Genomic DNA, 7,154 nt, shown 5'->3' with positions numbered 1-7,154 from the left:
ACAAAGATTCCTCCGTAGCAATGATGCCAGCACAGAAAACTCTTGCGCCCCAGGGAGTCTCCAGGCTGACAAACCAAGTGCACCACAAAGCCAAAGCTTCCAGGCTTTCATTCCTGACGATAAGGGCTGCCAGTTCCTGTTTTCAGCGCTGCGTCGAAATTCTCAGCCCGACTCCAAAATTGCATACGGACGAAGATTCCTCCCACACCAAAGATGCCAGCACAGAAATCTCTTGCTCCTTGTGGAGTCTCCACGCTGACAAACCAAGTGCACCACAAAGCCAAAGCTTCCCGGCTTTCTTACCTGTCCATAAGGGCTGTCATTTCCTGTTTTCAGACCTGCCTCCCAACTGCCAGACCGACTCCCAAAATGGCATACAAACAAAGATTCCTCCCACACCAAAGGTGCCAGCACAGAAAGTTCTTGCTCCCCATGGAGTGCCCAGAAGGACACACCAGCTCCAACACAAAGCCAAAGCTTCCAGGCTTTCTTTCCTGCGATAAGGGCTGTCGTTTCCTCTTTTCAGCCCTGCCTTCCAACTGACAGCCTGACTCCCAAAATTGCACACAAACAAAGATTCCTCCCACACCCAAGGTGATAGCAGAGAAAGCTCTTGCTCCCCATCGAGTGCTCACGCTGACAAACCAACTGCACCAGAAAGCCAAAGGTTCCAGTCTTTCTTTCCTACGGATAAGGGCTATTTTTTCCTGTTTTCAGACCTGCCTCCCAACTGTCTGACAGACTCCCAAAATTGCATATAAACAAAGATTCCTCCCACACACAAGGTGCCAGCACAGAAAGCTCTTGCTCCCCATGGAGTCTCCAGGGTGAAAAACCAACTGCACCACAAAGCCAAAGCTTCCAGGCTTTCTTTCCTACGGATAAGGGCTATTTTTTCCTGTTTTCAGCCCTGCCTCCCAACTGACAGACCGACTCCCAAAACTGCATACAAAGACTCCTCACACTACAAAGATGTCAGCCCTGAAAGCTCTTGCTCCCCGTGGAGTTTCCACGCTGACAAACTAACTGCACCACAAAGCCAAAGCTTCAAGGCTTTCTTTCCTGCCAATAAGGGCTGGCATTTCCTGTTTCCAGCGCTGCGTCCAAATTGCCAGCCCGACCCCCAAAATTGCATACAGACGAGGATTTCTCCGGCACTAAAGATGCCATCCTGGAAACTCTTGCTGCCCATGGAGTCTTAAGGCTGACAAACCAACTGCACCACAAAGCTAAAGCTTGCTGGCTTTCTTTCCTGTCCATAAGAGCTGTCATTTCCTCTTTTCAGATTGGTCTCCCAACTGCCAGAAAGACTCCCAAAATTGCATGTAAACAAAGATTCCTCCCGTAGCAATGATGCCAGCACAGAAAACTCTTGCGCCGCAGGGAGTCTCCAGGCTGACAAACCAAGTGCACCACAAAGCCAAAGCTTCCAGGCTTTCATTCCTGACGATAAGGGCTGTCATTTCCTGTTTTCAGCCCTACCTCTTAACTGACATATCGACCCCCCAAATTGCATACAAACAAAGATTCCTCACACAGCTAAGGTGCCAGTACAGAAAGCTCTTGTTCCCCATGGAGTCTCCAGGCTGACAAACCAACTGCACCACAAAGCCAAAATTTACAGGCTTTCTTTCCTGGGGATAAGGGCGGTTGTTTCCTGCTTTCAGACGTGCCTCACAACTGACAGCCCGACCCCCAGAATTGCACACAAACAGAGATTCCTCCCACACCAAAGATGCCACCACAGAGATGTCTTCCTCCACATGGACACCTCACGCTGAAAAACCAACTGCACCCCAAAGCAAAAACTTGCTGCCTTTCTTTCCTGTCCATAAGGGCTGTTGTTTCCTGTTTTCAGACTAGCCTCCAAACTGACAGCCCGACTCCAAAAACTGCATATAAACAAAGACACCTCCCACACCAAAGAGGCCAGCACAGAAAACTCTTGCTCCCCATGGAGTCTCTAGGCTGACAAACCAACGGCACCACAAAGACAAAGCTTTTAGGCTTTCTTTCCTGGCGATAAGGGCTGTCGTTTCCTGTTTTCAGACCTGCCTCCAAATTGCCAGCCTGACGCCCAAAACTGCATACGGATGAAGATTCCTCCCACACCAAAGATGCCAGCACAGAAAGCTCTTTCTGACGATGGAGTGCCCAGAATGACACACCAACTGCACCACAAAGCCAGAGCTTCCAGGCTTTCTTTCCTGCCGATAAGGGCAATCATTTCCTGTTTTCAGCCCTGCCTCCCAACTGCCACACCGACTCCTAAAATTGCATGTAAAACAGACTCCTCCCACACCAAAGGTGATAGCACAGAAATCTCTTGCTGCTCATGGACTCCCTAGGCTGACAAATCAACTCCACCACAAAGCCAAAGCTTGCTGGCTTTCTTTCCTGGCGATAAGGGCTGGCATTTCCTCTTTTCAGACCGGTGTCCCTACTGCCAGATCGACCTGTGCAGGCTCCGAGCATTTTTCAGCCTTCCTTCGCAGGGCATTCTCACCCTCTGAAAAGCTGAAAGGCTTTAACATCTGGATACGCGCCTGCAGCTGTGCAAATTAATGTAGTTTCTTTTAGGAAATGAAGGGGAAGTTTTCCTGTTGTGAACCTAAATACCGAGTCTACTCTGCTTTTTCAATCAGGTGATGAAGCTTATGGAAAAAAAGACCAAAGGCCTCAAGGTGAGTACATTCTACCGAGTTCTGCTTCTCTGGGATCGGTTTGGGAAAATCACGTGAAATTCTAAAAAAGCTTCTCTCCGTGTTTTCTAGTTGTTTTTTCAGCCTTGGTGTAAGTTTCATGTAGAAAAGGGCATAGAATTATTAGAACAGACAAACTAGACTTTCTCGGGAGAGATGGAAGAAAAGTCTGCTGATTGCAGTTCTGCTTTTCTTGTCTTCCCTTCGACTGTCATTTTCTCTCCCCTGCTGTTCAAATAGGCAGCAATTAATTGCTCTGCTGAAGAGTTTGCTGTACTAAGTGTCTGTCAAATTGATGCCTTCAACTCAAGATAGCACCTGCTCCTTAGTTACAAAAAGTTCCTCACAGGAAATTTCCAGGCATGCCCATAAATCTCCTCGCTGTTTGTTTGGGAGAACAGGGTTTTCTCGTCTGTAACAGAATAGTTGTGGCATTTGCTATTGAATGCTGGTGGCAGTCTAGTCAGAAGAGGACCCCGTGCTTCACTAATTTTCCCTTTTTGTTGTTGGGGGTGACTTCTTCCCAGGGATGTTATTCTTGACCCCCCCGGGGCAAACGGAGGTGTCAGCGTCAGGAGCCATCCTAACTGAGGCCCTGGTAGGTAAGTGCTTTTTGTGTGACTGGACGGTGAAGCTGTCTGTGGGAATGACCTGGCTATTGCTCAGTGTAGTCCTAATTAAGGTGTCTTTTACTCCGTGTTCCCAGGCTGCCTCTTTTCCTTCGGTCGCTGTGGACACTGTGCCGGACGCCTCTGGCAGGACTAACCCTGGGGCTTTTATGTCCAGCGTGCTGTGCTGTGTGCCTGCAGGTCAGAAAAGCTGGGAGTGCAGTCCCTCTGCTTTGGTTGCGGTGTCTCTTTGGGAGTTCTTTCGGAGGGCAATGAGAGAGCGATTTGGTTTGAAGGGGACCTTTAAAGGGCACCCTGTCTTCCGTAGGCAGGGGCACCTTCCACTCTCATCCCCGGTTGGATGCTGCAAGTCCCATCCAGCCTGGCCTGGAACACTTGCAGGGATCCAGGGGCAGCCTCGGCTTCCCTGTGCGGTGTGCTCTAATAGCTCTCCACTGGCATCACGAAAAATGTTGTCAGCACCTTTTGTGCGACGATGGTAAGCGGGACCCGGGTGAAAATTGCCTTCTCTGAGGTGCAGAGGGAAATAATTCTCCTTTGAAGTCAAATGTATTGGGTTTTGCACGAGTCTCGTCTGCCTTCTGTTTGAATTGCTTTCTCTTCTCGGCAGTTATTTTAAATTAAACTTTTATTTTGTGTCTCCCCCTTCAGCATCCTGTACAAGACAAAGCTACCTTTCTTTCCTCGTGGGAATGGACCGGCCGGGCTTTGGCAATCTGGCCCCTCGAAAGACTAAAGTGACCTCTTCCAGCAGGGGAAGACTGAAGCAAGGGGTGCCAGGAAGAACTGGAGTCTCTGGAGAATGAAAGCTGGAAGCGTGCCCCCGAAAATCCCCAGCCCCGGGTGGTCAGTGGTCTGACTTGCACGGACCGGTGGCCTTGGCCAGGAGCGGTCCTGTGGGAAGCGCCTTTGCCCAGGCTGTAATTTTAATTTCCCTTGGATGCTTGGCAAAGCCCCTCTGGGGGAGCCCTGGTGCCTGGCAGGAGCAGAGCGGGCTTCCAGGGAGGCATTCACCCGGTCAGCGTCAGGAACCATCCTAACTGAGGCCTCGGTGAGTGCTTTTTGTATGACTGGACAGTGAAGCTGTCTGTGTGAATGACCTGGCTATTGCTCAGTGTACTCCTAATTAAAGTGTCTTTTACTCCGTGTTCCCAGGCTCCCTCTTTCCCTTCGGTCGCCGTGGGTGTGCCGGACGCCTCTGGCAGGACTAACCCCGGGGCTTTTATGTCCAACGTGCTGTATGCCTGCAGGTAAGAAAAGCTGGGAGTGCGGTCCCTCTGCTTTGATTACTGTGTCTCTTTGGTAGTGATTTTGGAGGGGAATCCCAGAGCGATTTGGTTTGAAGGGGACCTTCAAAGGCCACCCTGTCTTCCGTGGGCAGGGACACCTTCCCCTCTCATCCCCGGTTGCTCCAAGTCCCGTCCAGCCTGGCCTGGAACACTTGCAGGGATGGGGCAGGCTCAGCTTCCCTGTGCAGTGTGCTCTAATAGCTCTCCACTGGCATCCTGAAAAATGTTGTCAGCGTGTTTTGTTGGACAACGGTAAGCAGGACCTGGGTGAAAAGGACATTCTCTGAGGTGCTGGGAGAAGGAGGACTCGTGCGGGCACCTCCAGAGACAGCGGGAACGGGAGCGTGCTGCGGAGAAGGAAAATTCCAGGGGGTGGGTGCTGAGAAATTTGTCCTTCCCTCGCCCTGTGCTCTGCACTTAGCAATGGGTCAAGTGCAGAAGTTTCCTGGGGACACTGGAAAATGATGCCGGGTCTGCTAAGAAAAGTGGGGCCAAAAGAGCAGGACCTGGGTCTGCGAGCGTGGGAGAAACAAGGGACGGGTCATCCTCTGCCTCCGGGAGGGAGGGCAGCAGGAAAGGCCACGGACTAAAGCACTGAAGTGCCGTTCCCCAGGGAGCCCCTGCCCAGCACTGAACTTGCTTCTGGCACTTGCTGTCCCTTTCCCAGCGGAGCCGAAGCGTCGGGTGCGGGTGCTGGGGGGATGGAGCTGCCAAGGACAAACTGGGAGGGTGTTTGCGAGGGAAGGGGGGAGAAGGAGCTCTTGACGTGCTTTTTTTACTTCTTCATCCCACAGAATTGCCACGAGAGGAAATACTTCAGAGGGGCTTCCCTCCAGATAAGCCCTGAACGTGCCAGGAGGTTTCAGCCAGAGGAAAGGAGCTGTGGAAGAAAAGCAGCCTAAAAATAGCCAGCGGGGATCGTCAGGTTTTCCAGGCAAGAAGAACAAGGAGAGAGATGAGGGAATCGGGTTCCAATTCCTAATGATTTGGTGGGTGCAGGAATGATTTGTGTGTGTTTTCCAGTCCCTTTTGATTCCTGAGATGATTTTAAAATGATGGCTTTAGCAATCAACTAAATCGGAGATGTTGTTTTTGAGAGGAAATGGTGCCAAATAAATGCAGAGTTTTGGGTCAGTTTTTGGGATGATTTGGGTCAGTTTTTGGGGTCAGTTTGGGGTCACTGTTTGGGGTGATTTGGGTCAGTTTTGGGTCAGCTTTTGGGATGATTTGGGTCAGGTTTTGGGGTCAGTTTTGGGTCAGCTTTTGGGGTGATTTGGGTCGGTTTTGGGTCAATTTTTGGGGAGCACTGGGTGTTACTGGGGGTTGTTGAGGAGCACTGGGTGTTACTGGGGTGCACTGGGGAGCACTGGGTGTTACTGAGAGTTGTTGGGGAGCACTGGGAGGGAAGATGAAAAATAAAGAGAATAAAAAAGAAACGAAATAAAAAAAGGAAATATAAAAACCAAAAGAAAATTAAAAAAAAAAAGGCAAAAAACCTAAAAAGGAAATAAAATGAAAATGAAATAAAAAAGAGAAAAAAAAAAAAAAAAAAAAAGAAACCCCTTCTTGGGCACCCCGTTTCCTCTCCTCCCGGCCCCCGAACCGTAAATTGCGGGGTCATCACCCCTAAAATGGCGGACTTCCGGGACGGGGCCTTGGAGGACTTCCGGTCGCTCTCTACTTCTGGTGACCGAGTTTACCCAAATTAGCGTCCCTCCTCGCTAACTTCTGCGCCTTCACCCCAAAAAATCTTCATGTTATTCCCCCCACACACACCCCGGGAGAGACGGGAGGCCGCGAGTCCCGCCCTGCCGCCGGAACCGGGCCTTAACTCGAGCAGGGAGCGCTGCACCGGCACGAGAGCCATTGCGCATGCGTCGCCGGCCCCTCTCCTGGCTGCCCTTACTTACCACGTGATCGCCAGCGTCTTGCCAACGACTGCGCATGCGCCGGCCTCGCCGCCTTGGCTTCCCCCTCACCCCGCCGCCCGACCGCCCGGCTTCGCTTTCTTACTGCGGCTCCCCCTCCACTTTTTCGGCTCCCTGGGGTTCCCCCACCCACATTTTGGGGTCCCCGTCTCACATTTTAGGGGTGATGAACACTCACCTAATAATGGTGCAGGCCTCATCATCACAGTGACCTCATAAAGGACAGACATGTCATAATGGTACAGGCCTCCTCATAGCACTGACCTCAAAAAACCCAGACACGTCATAATGGTGCAGGCCTCATAATCACACTCACCTCATAAAGTCCAGACACCTCATAATTGTGCAGGTCTCATCATCACACTGACCTCAAAAAGCCCAGACACGTCATAACGGTACAGGCCTCATCATAGCACTGACCTCATAAAGCCCAGACATGTCATAATGGAGCAGGTCTCATCATCAAAGTGACCTCATAAAGCCCAGACTTGTCATAATGGTTCAGGCCTCATCGTGGCACTGACCTCATAAAGCCCAGACATGTCATAATGGTGCAGGCCTCCTCATCACACTGACCTCATAAAGCCCAGACATATCATAATGGTT

The 7,154-nt window shown here is 50.9% G+C and overlaps 1 long non-coding RNA gene across 1 annotated transcript; it reads left to right on the top strand.

Annotated features, from left to right (window-relative positions):
- The first annotated feature begins 2,482 nt into the window (after positions 1-2,482).
- Positions 2,483-5,754, top strand: LOC135408182 (uncharacterized). The gene is made up of 6 exons (XR_010427319.1): positions 2,483-2,684; positions 3,230-3,304; positions 3,409-3,511; positions 3,983-4,382; positions 4,487-4,581; positions 5,415-5,754. It is a non-coding gene; the product is annotated as an uncharacterized LOC135408182 (long non-coding RNA).
- Positions 5,755-7,154: the final 1,400 nt, after the last annotated feature.

Source organism: Pseudopipra pipra, unplaced genomic scaffold, assembly GCF_036250125.1.
Source record: "Pseudopipra pipra isolate bDixPip1 unplaced genomic scaffold, bDixPip1.hap1 HAP1_SCAFFOLD_212, whole genome shotgun sequence".
Taxonomy (NCBI): Eukaryota; Metazoa; Chordata; class Aves; order Passeriformes; family Pipridae; genus Pseudopipra; species Pseudopipra pipra.
The sequence above is the reverse complement of the archived record's forward strand: the minus strand, read 5'-3'. Positions and strand labels throughout refer to the sequence as shown.